This window comes from Erpetoichthys calabaricus, chromosome 6, assembly GCF_900747795.2.
Source record: "Erpetoichthys calabaricus chromosome 6, fErpCal1.3, whole genome shotgun sequence".
In the NCBI taxonomy this organism is placed as follows: domain Eukaryota; kingdom Metazoa; phylum Chordata; class Cladistia; order Polypteriformes; family Polypteridae; genus Erpetoichthys; species Erpetoichthys calabaricus.
The window spans coordinates 32442572-32451386 of record NC_041399.2 but is presented as its reverse complement, the minus strand read 5'-3'; positions in this window follow the sequence as shown (position 1 = coordinate 32451386).

Genomic DNA, 8815 nt, shown 5'->3' with positions numbered 1-8815 from the left:
ACTGTAATTTTGAGGCCCTGCTCTACTGCCAATGGTGCCCACCTCCCATGCTGAGCATTTCATTACGCATTATTGTAGCTCTCTTGAAGCATTAATTGAGATTTTTTTTTTTAAATGAAAGCATTAAATGTGCTATTTTATTAAACACAACTGGAATTCAGTGGAGGAATCCCCGTAGAGCCGAGACTTCGGACTGCCGCCATGTAGAAGTTAAGAGTTTGGTTTCTGGGACAGGAGATTCCACTCCGGTGAGCGTGGAGCTCCGTTTAACGCGGGACGCAGTCCTCCCGAACCTACGCGGACCTGTCGGACGTGCTGCTGCAGCAGCTGTAGTGCACTCTGATCAAATCCCCCTTACAGAAAAGTGCCTTTAACTTTAGTTTTCGATTTTCAATTGCGGGCTGTTTACAAGTGTGTGAATATCCTGCTGCTGAGCTATTGGTGTTGACTTGGTCACAGGTCCACTGGTGACATTAAATGGCAGAGCCCTGTTTTCATGTAATTCTACCCGTAGGCTGTTTATTTTCTTCTCTGTATTCTGTGAATTTTCTCCTGACATTTTCTGTGCGGTGCCAAATTCAGTGAGCGTGGTGCCTTTTGAGGGCCGTTGTGCTTCTTTCACTGGCTTGTCTTGTGACTCTCATGGAGAGGAGTGCGGGATTTGGCAAAACCGGCAGAAGCTGTGAAAGAAAAATGAAGGAAGCCCAAGTGCAAATCTGTTAGCCCTTCAGTATTGGCAGCCACCCTACACCTCTGCTAATGTGCCTTTCCAAGCGTGTGGGCAGTCCACTGTGAGCAAATGCCACATCTAGGAGGTTCATTCCACTTTATCAGGCTTGTGCCAAGCTTGTTTAGCTTTGTTTTGGGGGAGACTTGTACTCTGAAAATGCCATCCGTTAGGAGTTGTGAGATGTGATGGTTGATATTGAAGCAATCCCAAAATATTCAAATACAAAAAAAAAGTAAACTAGAGAGGAAGACGACTGACGTTTAAATCTGCTGTCTGGGGCGCGCACGCTGCTTACTGGGGGTCTGCTCCAGATATCGGATGTCACTTGAGCTTTGATTGAAGGATCACCGGTGATGAACAAATAATATGAATCTTGTAAAGAATGAAAAATTTAAGCTTGTGCTGATTGAAAATGTGAAATTATTTTTATTTTTCATATGTTGGAACACTTTGAACCACTGTGGGTATCTTGGAAAAAGGCGGTTAGTGACATTCCAAGTTTTATTCTAATGGAGGGGGGGGGACTGGGGGTAAATCTTCGTCATTTTTTAATTTCACTCCTGTAAAACGTGGGTTTTGTTTTCTTCACTGACAGTCAAGAGCCTAAAATTTTTCTACCTCTGCCATTTTGTATGCCATTTATGTACTTTACATACACTATATGCCTCCTTTTTATAATTTCACTTTTGTAGAATTGCTCATTAGCAATATGTGGTTTGTTAATTAAAATGTTTTAGTGAATATCTAACTTAAATTAATAAATTGATTTTAGATAAAAACACTTGTCCTTTTTTGTTCACAATGTACTCCATAATACAACAGCAATTTCCTTCTTGTCTAGGCCAAAGTCACACAAGGAGTGAGTGCCTCAGTGGGCTTCAACAGCCGCCCAGCCTTGACTCCCTAGGCAGTCAAGAAGAAAATCCCCCCCCCCCCCCCCCCCAAAAAAAAAACCCTTGTAGGGGGGAAAAAAAAAAATGGGAGAAATCTTGGGAAAGGCCGTTCAGAGAGGGGGACCCCTTTCCAGGTATGTTAGGCGTGCAATGGGTGTCACAAAATGAGATAAATACAACACACGGAGCCTCTTCACAGAGCGGCATGGCCACCTCAAGAATACAACACAATAGTATTATAATGAAGTGCTTTCATAAGGGACCTGAGAATTGCTGAAGTTTAAAGTCTTATCTATAAAGTATCAGAGGTTGTCCGCACTTCCCGCTCCTGCTGTTTCATATTTTGTTACAACAGCTCGGTCATTTTTAGGAAAGTACCAAAAGTGGGACTTCCAGGCATCTTTTAATTATTAATCTAATCTCGCCTGCTGTACTTTTGTTTTGTTAACAGTGGTACTTACGACAAGTAGGTCAGGGTTACAGGGGAGGGAGTACAAAGATTAACTGCGGCTTTCTTTCGTTTTAATGTCTGAATAGTTGACGATTATTGGGATGAGGACTTTTCTTTTTTTTCCCCTCCTGCAATAATCCATAATGCAGCGAAATTCTGATTTGCGTTTCCAACCACCGTGTGACTCTGGTGCCATAATAAACAAGAACATATTAAAAAGCACCCTTTCATTTGCTACTGTTTCTGTTTGAAATGTGTAGGCTGGTAGTGTCGGGCGGCTAACCCTGCTGCCTCACAGATCCAGTGTCCCGTACCCAGTCCATGTGCAGTTTGCTCATTCTCTCCCTTCTTGGGGGGTTTCCCGCTGGATTAGTGTGGTTTTTGCTCCCAGGATGGTTTAGCAATTCCTTTTTAGTCGCCATCACAAGACTCTCCTTGAGATGCAGCACACTTGCCTCAGTGCCTCTGCCTTTATGTCCTGTACTCCTCTATTTTGTTACTCTGGCCAGAGCCTCTTGAGTTTTATTTCTGGATTTCTCCCACAGTACCTTTAGTCTCAGTTTTTATTTCAGAAACAAAAAGAAGACACCAGGAGTAAGATCTGATGAATGTGCGGGGTACAAAGCAACAAACACATGGTCAAAAAACACTTTTGATAACGCAGTGTGGGCAGGTGCTTGTCACCATTTTGGGTGGGCCATTACCTCGATTGCGTGTTCCTGAAGCTTTCCCATAAATGTCTCGGCTGTTCACTGTAATGTTACCGATTAACACCCTTGGGGATTAATAAAGTATCTGTATATCTATCTATCTATCCATATCCTAACTACAGGGTCACGGGGGTCTGCTGGAGCCAATGCCAGCCAACACAGGGCGCAAGGCAGGAAACAAACCCCGGGCAGGGCGCCAGCCCACCGCAGGTCTATCTATCTATCTATCTATCTATCTATCTATCTATCTATCTATCTATCTATCTCTATTATATAGTGCCTTACATATCTATCTATCTATCTATTATATAGTGCCTTACATATCTATCAATCTATTATATAGTGCCTTACATATCTATCCATCTATCTCTATTATATAGTGCCTTACATATCTATCTATCTATCTATTATATAGTGCCTTACATATCTATCTATCTATCTATCTATTATATAGTGCCTTACATATCTATCTATCTATCTATTATATAGTGCCTTACATATCTATCAATCTATTATATAGTGCCTTACATATCTATCCATCTATCTCTATTATATAGTGCCTTACATATCTATCTATCTATTATATAGTGCCTTACATATCTATCTATCTATCTATCTATCTATCTCTATTATATAGTGCCTTAAATATCTCTCTATATAAACAAGTCCAGCAATGGTGAGAAACAACACAAACATCATCGTCTCCCAAAAACCCACCATGGTGTCTTTGATCAAACCGTAAACACAGGGTACCTAGCGGGATATTTGAGAACTACTCCTGGGCTTCAATGTGTGTGTGTTTTAAAAGGCCCCGTTAGAACAAATTTTGATGAGAACGGACCCTTCAACCCAGCAAAATGTTATTTGGCACCCGTGCCAAGGTTCAGGTGTCAGGTAAGGGTCTGAGTACTTGTGTCAATGGGGTATTTCAGTTTTGTATTTTTAATAAATTTGCAAATATTCCTAAATGCTGATTTTGCTTTGTCATTCTGGGGTACTGGATGCTGTTTGATGACGGAAAGGATTAACTGAAAAGATTTTAGCGCAAGCCTACAACATAATAACCAAATGTTAAAATGTGAAGGGGTCTGAATACTTTCTGTAACTATCGGCCTTTGATTTCTCCAGAATTGAAACCCCCTCGTTCATCAATGACTTAATGAAGAAACTGTTGGCAATGTCATTACTGAGGGGGTTCGGAGACAGTAATGGTGCCTTTAGTGGTCTCGAGTGGATTTAAAACTCGCCTCCCAGGCACAGCAGACTCGTTTCACAGCAAGATGTACCTATGAAGTGTATGTAAAAAAAAGAAAAGGAAGTCGTGCTACCATTTCAATTGCTTTCACCTTCGAACACCATTTTTGGAGCCATTTGTTAAGATGAGACCAACATTTTGTGATGTAGCCAAGTGCGTCATACTTGTAGTGATGGCGGCTCAGAACGTGCAGACCAGCAGCAGCAGCATGTTTGTGTATGGAGGCCACTTGTGTGGCGTGATATTCAGTCACAGGGGCGTTGGGTGAACCTACAGAAACTGCTTTAAAACTGTCCAGGTGCTAAACGCATGGGATAAAAAACTAGAGCTGTTACAGCAAAAAATCAGATAAACTGTGCTGACTGAATTTAATACAAAAACAGTAAGCGACAAAAGCAGCCATGTTTATGTGCGTTGTAATGTTAAACGCCTTTACTGTTAAACAGACAGTAACACAGAAATGAAAGTCCACAATTAGTATAAAAAATCACAGTAATTTAAGTTCTGTTAGCAAACAAATCAAGAGGTGGCCACCTGCTCTGGGTCAAAGGTGACAGCGCCTACCTGAACATAACTGCACACCAGGCCAGTCCACCACAGGGCAGGTTCACTCATACTGGGCCAGTTTAGGACCAGCAGGCACGTTGAGGAAACCCAAACTGATGGGACCCAAGCTGGGATCTGGACCTTGGACTTTGTGTGTCCCAGAAATGTAAATTTAGACAACTCAAATGTTATATGGGTGGGTAGGAGAAGAGCCAAGATAAGGAAATGAAGTGAACAGCCAGTGCCAGTGCCAGGTTATTTTGCACCCTAGGCAAAGCTTATTAGTGCGCCAACTGGTCGGCAGCTAACCTGAGCGGCTGGGTTTCCCCCCCTTATGATCTGCACCTTAGGCGAATACCTAGTTTGTCAAAATGGTGATACAGTATCCATTTTGTGGCCTACTTTTGTCAGCTTCTGTACTTGACCTCAGCTTTAATTTTGAAAGGTTTCGCTCAAGAGAATGATTACTTTTACTCAGTTTTAAATCCACTTTTACAGCAATGCGGCCTACTAAAAAAGACAACTATGAGCTGCAAAAATCAAACTGCTGTCTTTGTCCACAAGCTGCATTAGTAGTGCTGGCTTTCCGAGGATTACCTACAATGGAAAAGGCAGAATGACGTACCTGACTGAAGGGCTTGTCGGAGATACCAGAAGGTGTTCTTGGTGAGGGCGTCACCCAGTATCAGGAGACACCTGTGGACCAAATCTCCCAGAGCAGCATTCTCGTTGTTGTCTGGTTTTATTACGGAGCACCAGGCAGACGGGCTGCTAAAACACCAGACGTCCCTTAGTAGCGTCTGCCTAAAAATGAGTTTCTGTGCACTTGTAGTTGTTTCAGCTGTAAGAGAAGAAAAACAAATATGGAGTAGGAAATCGAGGAAAGCTGCCAGAAAGCAAATTTTTGTGAACGCTCTGACCATAAATCAAGCTGTACTGATCATAAATACGTTTCCAAAAATAATTGAAGTTTTACTCCAACAGCCTTGCTCAATTTAATGCCATTCTCTATGATTCCCCCCTCTGCACAGCTCCAGAAGAATTCTTTCAATTAAATAGTGAATGACGTATTTGAGGACACCGATGGAAAATGAGGAAGCTGAAGCGGTTCTTCACACAAAGAGTCACCATAATCTGAAATGAACAACCAAGTCACAAAGTTGAAGCATTGGACAAGTTTTAGAAAGTACGTGAATGGGACGACTGTTAGCTAACAACAACAACAACAACATTTATTTATTTATACAACACATTTCCAAGCAACAAGTTAGCTCACATGCTTTACAAGAAGTCCAAGAGAAAGTTACAAGAAAAGAAAAACAAATAAGTTAGTGAATAAGTAACCAAAAAAAAAAAATGAATCTACACGATCTTGAAAATCAGAATACTGTCAGATATCAGATAGAACAGTAGTGTCTGTGTATAGTCATATATGTCAGCTTGGTGATCAGGTCTGATGGTTAAGAGGACAGAAAAACAAACAAACAAACTCCAGTTAAGCGGAGTGGTGGCTCTGAGGCGCCACCAATTGAAGGGTTGCTGGTTCGAATTCCGAAAACACCAGAGGTGAGCCTGACCCTCAACCTGCACTTGCTTCATCCTGAGTATGACGTTCATCTGCACCCAGCCCCACAAGCAGGTCCTCCAACTTACAGGGGAAACTTGGGGGTTGGCAACAGGACTGGAACTCACACTGTTCTAGATTAGTGCTGAGGTGTCCCAATCCAGGGGGTTCCTCTCTCTAGGCTGAAGAAAAAAAAAAACAAAATCAGCAGGGGTTCCAAGGCCAAAAGACCACCTAGGCCCCCAATGAGCAGTCTACTTAACATAAAAGTTCTTAAATCAGTCCTCTTGATTTCAGGCTTCCCATGGTAGGATTTGATGATGTTAGTCTTGTGGACAGCTGAGGCAGTGGTCTTCACGCCATCATCTCAGAGGGCTTCATGGTGCCTTGATTAGGTGGTGATGGTGCAGATCACCACCACAGAAGAACTGGAGAAGACAGCAGAGAATAGAAGAGATTAGTAAAGATTGTGGATCCCTGAAGAATATGAAAGCACTATTCCTTTATATTGTATCAGGAATACAAATAAAATGAAGACATGAAAAAGCCGTATTAAAATGATGGGTTTGTGGGAGTTTTTTAAAAATGTTCCTCAGTATTAGCCTGGCGAATTTCTGTCGGTAAACTGTTCCAGATTTAAGGAGTATAGCCACAAAATGACCACATGAGCCTGACAGATTGAAGGGTCTCCTCTCGGTTTTTACTTTCTCATATAAATAGTACAGAGAAAGTATAGGAATCGTGAAAAAATTCAACCTTGAGATTTTTACGAATGTTTTAGACCTTCCTGAGTCCAAAAATACCATTTTTAGAAGTATGTGTAGACGTCTGTGTGTAAACACGACAACTCGAAATCACTTCGACTTCACTTAATGAGATTTTGTACGCCTGCTTTATACCAAAAATATGGAATCCTATCAACCTTTGGGCCACGTCCGGCAACCAGAAGTGGTACTTTAACTGAATACTTTCACAAATTTTCAAGTAAAGTATGGTTATAATAACAGATAGATGATTCAAATATTGTATCGATCTTTATAATGATAAAAAGCAAACATATAAGAAATTTGAGAAAAATTACTCAATTGAAAGTAGTCTTTTATTTAAACAACCATCCAAATTTTTTGTATCATGGGAATATAAATGTGCACACGATATTAAAAACTGTATTCACTATAACGCATATTCTTTCAATAACTATTATTCATTTTATTTTAGTTTATACATCATCAGTTTAACAATAACATGTAAACATTGAACATGCCATGTAAATATAAAGATGTAATGGGAACAATGAGCTGCTACTTTTTTTGCTATTTTTTTTTTTATTTCTGCCCTCATTATTATAATTAAATGTAACTAAATGCAGTTTTACCTCTGGCAATTTATTGCAACAAATATTATATGATACTAACACTTTTTCTTTGTTTTTAGGTGACTATAACTCTTTTTATTTTGCATGTAATCGAGGTAATTCATATGTAATCAAGAAAAAATTCCACCACCATTTTTGACCTCCCTAAGTGCGAAAATATCATTTTAATATAAAGTTTGATTATAAACAGAGATAAAATTTTTGTGTATTGATATTATCAATTAGTTATGATGAGGAACAAAGAGATATGATATTTGAGAAATATTGCACAACTGGAAGTGGTTCTGATGACCTTTTCCTCCATCTCAGTATACGAGAAGGTCGAGGGGAGCGCACTCCCGATTTCTTTTTTAACTTGTTATGTTTCATGTGTGCTGGTCAATGATCATCAGCTGATATTTTGCTCAAAAATAAACTTCAGGGAACAAGAAGACCTCAAGACCAGCCTAAAAACTGTAAAGGTTGACACTGAAATGCAACCAAAACTAATGGGATGACCAGGAAAAGAGTCGTCATACAATCAAGGAGTAGTAACCAGAAGACTATTAGAAAGATGGCCAAAACCCAAAGTGGAACCCAAAAATTGTAGTAGAAAAGGCAGAAACCAACAGAACCTCTAGAACGTATTTTTTAAGAAAGAAAAAGCAGAAAGGTTTATTTGGAATGTGTCATACTGGCTCCATAACACTGATGATTTACAGAACTTCCAGAACTGTTCTTTGTGCAACCACAGGTAAACAGAATTATAAACGCAAATGAAATAGATTAAACACAAGAAAAAAGTAAGAAACGAATTAGCCTGGGAAGGAATCGTGACAAACAAAAGAGAAAAGGGACTTTTGTACAATTTGCAATGCTGTACAACCAGCAGTGTTCAGCCTAAGGAGACATGTTCATGGCCCACATGTCATTCCCACTTGATGTTACAAGGAGAGGAAATCCTGGAAATAACACAAAAGGTCTGCAGCTACCAACGTCTGTAGAATGTTCAAATGAGGTGTAACCAGAACCCCAAGCATTACAGTACGGTGCTTATTTGGGACATTTGCGTGAAGAGCTTGGATGCATTCTACCTGCCATCATTCAGGCCTAACAAGGCCCACAAGGCCAGAATTCTTTGATAGGGAAGGGGAACTACCAAGATCTCTGGCCCAAATAAACACAACTATTATTACTGAATATATTAAATTAAATAAGGAAATTATTCCAAATAAATCCAAAACTACCAAAAAATTCAAAAAGAACCATAAACAAAAACAAAAAAAGCAAAAACAAAAGCAATCACAGAAAG